The 6,571-nt window shown below is 43.8% G+C and overlaps 1 pseudogene; it reads left to right on the top strand.

Annotated features, from left to right (window-relative positions):
• Positions 1 to 4,851: 4,851 nt before the first annotated feature.
• On the top strand, positions 4,852 to 4,969 carry LOC126102357 (5S ribosomal RNA; annotated as a pseudogene).
• The last annotated feature ends 1,602 nt before the right edge of the window (positions 4,970 to 6,571 follow it).

The following is a 6,571-nucleotide window of genomic DNA, read 5'->3' as shown; positions in this document are numbered from 1 at the left end:
AGTCAGTGAATTGGCTTCTGTGAATACTCGTTCTTGCAGTGAAGCCGGTCAGTAATAGAACTGCGAAATAATAATATCATAGGTGCCACTTTTACGGAACCTATGGCAGGAAAATCTAAGTGATTCAATTCTACATCTACGCGCTAAGATAGCTTCGTTAAAAACTCAGGCTGAAACTGTTGATGATAAGGGCTACAAAAGACCTCCTAGTAAATTGTAATTAACTGGCACATCAGTTTTTAACGCGCAGCATGTTCGTGTTGATCGTGAAACCTAATGTGCAGTAGTCAAATGTTAAATGATATTTCACTGCGTTACTGGAAAGACTTCATTGACCTTGCCATCAAAATATTTGCTGTAGACATTGCTCGTACGTTGCAATGATACAATGAATATTTATTCTCAGAGAAGAGAGGGACAATAAATTTGAAGTATATACTTAGATGTATCCGACATATTAAAAGATATATACTGTATCAGGAACGTGTGTAGTTGTGTTGCGATATCATAACATCCCAGACAAAACACAATGATTTCACTTCGTTATCCAGTACGTAACAATTGTTTCCAGAGAACTCCGGCTCGGCAGTCATCGAGCCACATTTTTCTTCGTCTCTACGACAGAGTCACTCTGGAGGATCCACGTGGACATATCGTGACCTACTCATCAGTCACACACCGTGGGCGGCAAGGCGCAAACGGGCAGCACACAGTGCAGGACGAATATCGGTGCTTGACCTCGCCTCTTGCATTTCGTCTCGTCACATACGTATTTCTGCAGCGCACATGACAGCGTAACTACCCATTAGACGTAGTTTAACGTTTACTCCGGCGTGAATGACTGTTTAAATATAGGGAAGTGGAAAGGAGAAAGCGAGAGTATGTCTGACGGCCGACTCACGTCTCTTAACAGTACTACTGTATCCACCAGAGAAAGCAGTACTGTCTACGTAGTTACGTTGATATGGTTCCAAGCTGAAGAGCTTCGTTAGTAATATCAGTTTATTGCACTCATACAAGCACTACTACATATTCTGTGAGATCATGTGAAAGTGACAAGTATTCTGCATGTTCTGTGTCCAAATTTTAGCACATTCTAGTTTACCTTTTCGGTAGACCCCGTTAATCAAATAGTTGGTGACCACATGGTTTCTTCAGACAGACTGATGGTTCTCCTTCCCTTCTACGAACCACAGACATCTTGTACGAATTTTAATGACTAGAATGAAAACAGGACAATTATCCTTTTAAGACTTCTCCTATGGACTGGTACCATATAAACCAACATCGTATAGAAACACTTGTCGGTACGAATTTTGATGATTAGATGCAATTGAGCAGTAGAGGTCACATGATACCCTTTTCACACCATGACTCAGAAACTTTTTAGTATCTCTATATTTGAGTAACCAAGCGTGACTGAAAGTCTAAGCGTCTACCCAGACAGCGAAAATCAATAGGTCGTAAAAACCTACACTGCACCTGAGGTTGTTGTGCCGAAAACTGAAAAAAAAATGGCTCTGAGCACTATGGGACTTAACTTCTGAGGTCATCAGTCCTCTAGAACTTTGAACTACTTAAACCTAACTATCCTAAGGACATCACACACATCCATGCCCGAGGCACGATTCGAACCTGCGACCGTAGCGGTCGCGCGGTTCCAGACTGTAGCACCTAGAACCGCTCGGCCACTTCGGCCGGCGAAAACTGAAAGTGCGTAGAATGGGACACTAGGTAGAGGATTCAATGTTTTAACAATACTGTGACCTTATTGCCCAAAACGCCTATGACAGGTAGCGGACACCTTTCGGAGGATGATAATGGGAGAGCTCTATTTGTAGCAGTCATATACATCGAGTTGTTGGTGCGGGATTCATAGAGGGATGTAGGACAAAACTAGGCATCTTAACTTTTAATTCTTTCAAATTATCATTAGTGATCAATAAGTTAGAAAATTAATGTTATTTAGATCTATTATACAACCTCTGACAATGATGTTCGGTGAATTAAGTCAGAATGGTCGATTGGGTAACACTGGCGACTCATAACGCAACACCTGCGTAGCGGCCGGTGTTGACAACCAGCCTCCAACGCAATTCAGTTGAGGAACATGTGTGTTCCGTGTTAGACCTGTTGGAAGAAGTGCTTGTTTAATGCACTGGTTCTGAACTGAGTACAGGACAATGAACGAGCGAATGATCAATTTAAAGTTTTGTTCTAAGCGTGGCAAGACACCGAAAGAAATGCATTCAATGCTAGTGCGTGTTTATGGTGATCAAACACTGTCCGTGAAGTGTGTGTACGAGTGGTTAGCTCGTTTTCGAGGAGGCCGGGGAAGTGTTTCTGAGAAGTCCCATAGCGGATGACCGGCGACCACCGTCAGTGACGAAAACATTGAGAAAGTGAGGACATTAATCACGAACGACATTAGCTGTGTGCATGATAGCGGATGAACTGCAGATGAACCGTGAATCCTTGTGACAAATCCTTACTCAGGAGTTAGGGAAGAGGAAAATGTGTTGTCGTCTTGTGCCACATCACTTGACTGACGATCAGAGGCTGGCATGTTCAGAGGCTTCACAGGATTTTTTCGAAACGATTAATGCGACACCAAATTTCTTGTACCGTATTGTCACTAAGGAGGAAACCTGGGGTCTCCGGCACACCCTGAAACGAGAAAGCAATGCATGAAATGGCATTCTCCATCACCTTGACGAGAAAGGGTCAGAGAAGAAAAATCACGTTTGAACAGAATGCTCATCACCTTTTCCGAAGGTCAAGGCATTATCCACAAGGAATTTCTACCTGAGGGAATGATGTTGAACGCTGCAAAATATGTTGAAATTTTGAGCAGTTTCATACAATGTCTACGCAGGGTACCAACAAGGTTCCTGGTTTTTCGTTCACGACAACACTCGCCCACACATAGCCAATATCGTCAAACAATTCCTGGAAAAAAGGGTCGGTGCAACTTGTACATCCACCATTGTGTGTATTGTGTATTAAACCGGGGACCTAGAAACGACACAGAGGCCTCGTCCCGCCGTAGTCCTCTGTTGTTCACAACCCTACGACTGGCCACAGTAGTGCACACTACCTCACCGCCGCCCCACACCGAAACCAGGGTTATTGTGTGGTTCGGCCCCCAGTGGACCCCTTCCCCCCTCCCACCCAATAACCCCGCCCCCCTCCCCTCCCGGGCACGTCTCATACCAGACGAGTATAACACCAAACGTTTGCGTAGTAGAGTAATTATGGTGTATGCGCCCGTGGAGCCAGTGATGGAGCAGCAATCGTCGTCATAGGGTAACTGAGGCGGAACAAGTGGAACCAGCCCGCATTCGCCGAGGCAGATGGAAAACCGACTTCAAAACCATCCGCAGGCTGGCCGGCACACCGGACCTCGACACTAATCAGCCGGGCGGATTAGTGACGGTGACCGGCAGGGCTTCCCGCTCAGGAAGCAGCGCGTTAGACCGCGCGGCTAACCGGGCGGGCTAACATCCACCATACTCACCGCATCTCCATCCTCCAGTCTTCTTCCTATTCTCTTGACTCAAACTCGCTTTGAAAGGAAAGAGATTTGACGATATTCTTGGCATTCAACGAAACGTGACGTGGCTTTTGAACACCATCCTAAAGGAAGACTTCATGCAAAGTTTCTTCGAAATGTATCGCAGAGCTCAGTGGTGCATAGTTATGGGAGATGACTATTTCAAAGGACAGTAAGTTAACTGTAGTTCATCTTCGCTAATGTTACAGGACGATTCATCGAACTTTATCGTTAGAGGTTGTATACTCAACAACTGGCCTCATTTCAGCTTAAAATAAACCCTCTCGTGCTCAACTGAAATATTTACTGCCATATTTCTCATCAGACTACGTTTCTGTTGAAGAGTTTGCGCCAAACGGCGCCAACAACGGAGAAAATTTCTGGAAAAGCTTCAAACAGTCCTAGGAGGAAAAAGATCGTGCATCGGCTACTGACGATTATCTACGGCTTCCCAACATGGCGGCTGCTAGTATTTCTGGGCATTATGGGACCAGTTGCAGAACTAGTCACAGAGATCTGGATGTACCCGGTTTGATTCTAACACCCAGTTTCACTGTGCTCTTCTCAACCTAAAGACTGGGAAAATGCACTGGTAACAGATATACATGAATAAATGTAATCCACTGAATTATTGGGCCATAACATTGACATTAGTTTGTGTTACGATTTTTGGAACGCATCATTCGTTCCAACATTATGAAGTAATTAGAAGCAAGCGGCCTATCGACACTCAAGCAGTATGGATTTAGAAAACATCATTCGTGTTTACCGCGGCTGGCTCTTTACACCGTCCGTGCAAAACGATCAGAGACTGAATTATTCTGGCGTATTAGCGATGTCAGGGCAGTAACTACAGTGGCAGCTTGAACCAACAACTGTAAACAAAGGATGAACATTCGATCAATCAGTTGTAAGCAGCGTATTGGACCAGCGGCCGTAGCCTGCTAAAGTTGTGTCCCAAACCGAAACTCTTTGAACTGACGAAATATTCGTACTAAATGACGAGTGCTGTCGACAGAGGGCTCCAGTTGATTCCGCATTTGGAAATTTCCAGAAGGCTTTTGGCACTGCCTCTAACAAGCAGCTTCTAATCACAATGCTCTTCTATCGTCTCAGCTGGGAAAATGCATTCATGAGTTCTTGTTAGAATTGTCATAGTTCATAGTAACTGGCTCGAAGCAACGTAACAAAACAGAAATAATACCTCGGGTTTCGCAAGAAAGTGTATAGACCCTCTGCTCTTCTTAATATGTACAAACTATTTAGGATAAAATATAAGCAGCCCACTGATAATGTTTGCCAACGGCCTTGCAGCAGTGGTAACACCGGTTCCCGTCAGATCACAGAAGTTAAGCGCTGTAGGGCTGGGCTAGCACTTGGATGGGTGACCATCCGGTCTGCCGAGCGCTGTTGGCAAGCGCGGTGCACTCAGTCCTTGTGATGCAAACTGAGGAGCTACTTGTTTGAGAAGTAGCGGCTCCGGTCACGGAATCTGACATACGGCCGGCAGAGCGGTGTGCTGACCACATGCCCCTCCATATCCGGATCCAGCGACGCCTATGGGCTGACACGGCGGCCGGTCGGTACCGTTGGATCTTCATGGCCTGTTTGGGAGGAGTATCACTGTTATTGTTTGCCATGTTGCTATAGTTTACCATTAGTAAAGTCCTATCAAGATCAAATAGAAATCCAAAATGACCTCTTTATGGTGTGAAAACGGGAAATTGAGCTTCGAGAGGTAGCCGCGCGGTCTAAGGCGCCTTGCGACGGTTGGCGCGGCTCTCCCCGTACAAGGTTCTAGTCTCCCTCGGGCATGGATGTGTATGTTTTGCTTAGAGTAAGTTAGTTTAAGTTAGATTAAGTTGAGTGCTTAGGGACCGAGGAACTCAGCAGTTTGGTCCCATAAGAACTGACTAAAAATTTCCAAATTTTTAATAGAACGGAACGGGAAATTGACCCTAAGCAATGAAAACTGTAAGGACTTGCACATCATTACTAAATAACCCGTTAGATTTTGGATACAAGATGTGTCACACATTCAAAAGTTGTCCGTTCAAGTACCTAGGGATTACGATTTCTAACAAGTGTAATTGGTGTCATCAAATTGAAAAAGTTGTGGGGGAACGCCACCCTAAGACTGTGTTTTATTGAAAGAACAACTAGAACAACGACAAATCAATCAAATAAGCAGCCTAAACTACGATTTTCCGTCCTCTTCTCTGCTATTGCTGCGCGATATGGTATCCTTGCAAAACTGGGTTTGGAGAAGGAATTGAAAAAATTCTAAAACGGTAGCTTGAAAAACACGTGGAAGTATAACAGGTATGATATGGCAGTTAGTGTGCCAGTAATAAAAATAAAGTTGTGTTTCCTTGCAGAACGATCTTTTCACTAACATTTTCGTTAAAAACCGAATAAATTATATTAACTTCCACCTACACAGCGAGAATTGATCTTCATAATCAAATAGAGAAATCAGAGCTCGAGCAGAAAGCTGCCATTTTTCCCACTGCTATAGGAGAGTGGAGTATTCAAGAATTAGTCTTACAGTGGTTCTATGAACCCTCTTACATACAAATGTGAAAAGCAGAGTAATCCTGTAGATGTAGTCACAAGAGAATTCTGCATAATTAGGCAAGTGGCCACGGTCTACTGAAATTATGACAAAATACATTTTCAGGTTATTCGATGCTGTTATTGTACGGAGTCATAATTCATTACAGAAACTCTTGTTGAATTATTTCAATAACATGATAATTTGGAGTATTTATGCACAGAGAAATTAGTTCTCACCATTGCCTTGTTGTAGACAACTTAAAGCGTCACATACGCTTCGACGTAGCAACATATCGACCACTCCGGCTCGCGTCATACCAATGATGTTACATCCTGACGTCAACTAAATGGCGAAATTGCCCATAACTGTGTAACTATAAAAACTAAAAGTATAGAGTTGATGTTGAACATTCGTGTTTCCAAATGTGATCATTGCATAATTCAGAATCTTTTCTTATCGTA

The sequence above is a fragment of the Schistocerca cancellata genome, chromosome 9 (genome assembly GCF_023864275.1).
Source record: "Schistocerca cancellata isolate TAMUIC-IGC-003103 chromosome 9, iqSchCanc2.1, whole genome shotgun sequence".
NCBI lineage: Eukaryota > Metazoa > Arthropoda > Insecta > Orthoptera > Acrididae > Schistocerca > Schistocerca cancellata.
The sequence above is the reverse complement of the archived record's forward strand: the minus strand, read 5'-3'. Positions and strand labels throughout refer to the sequence as shown.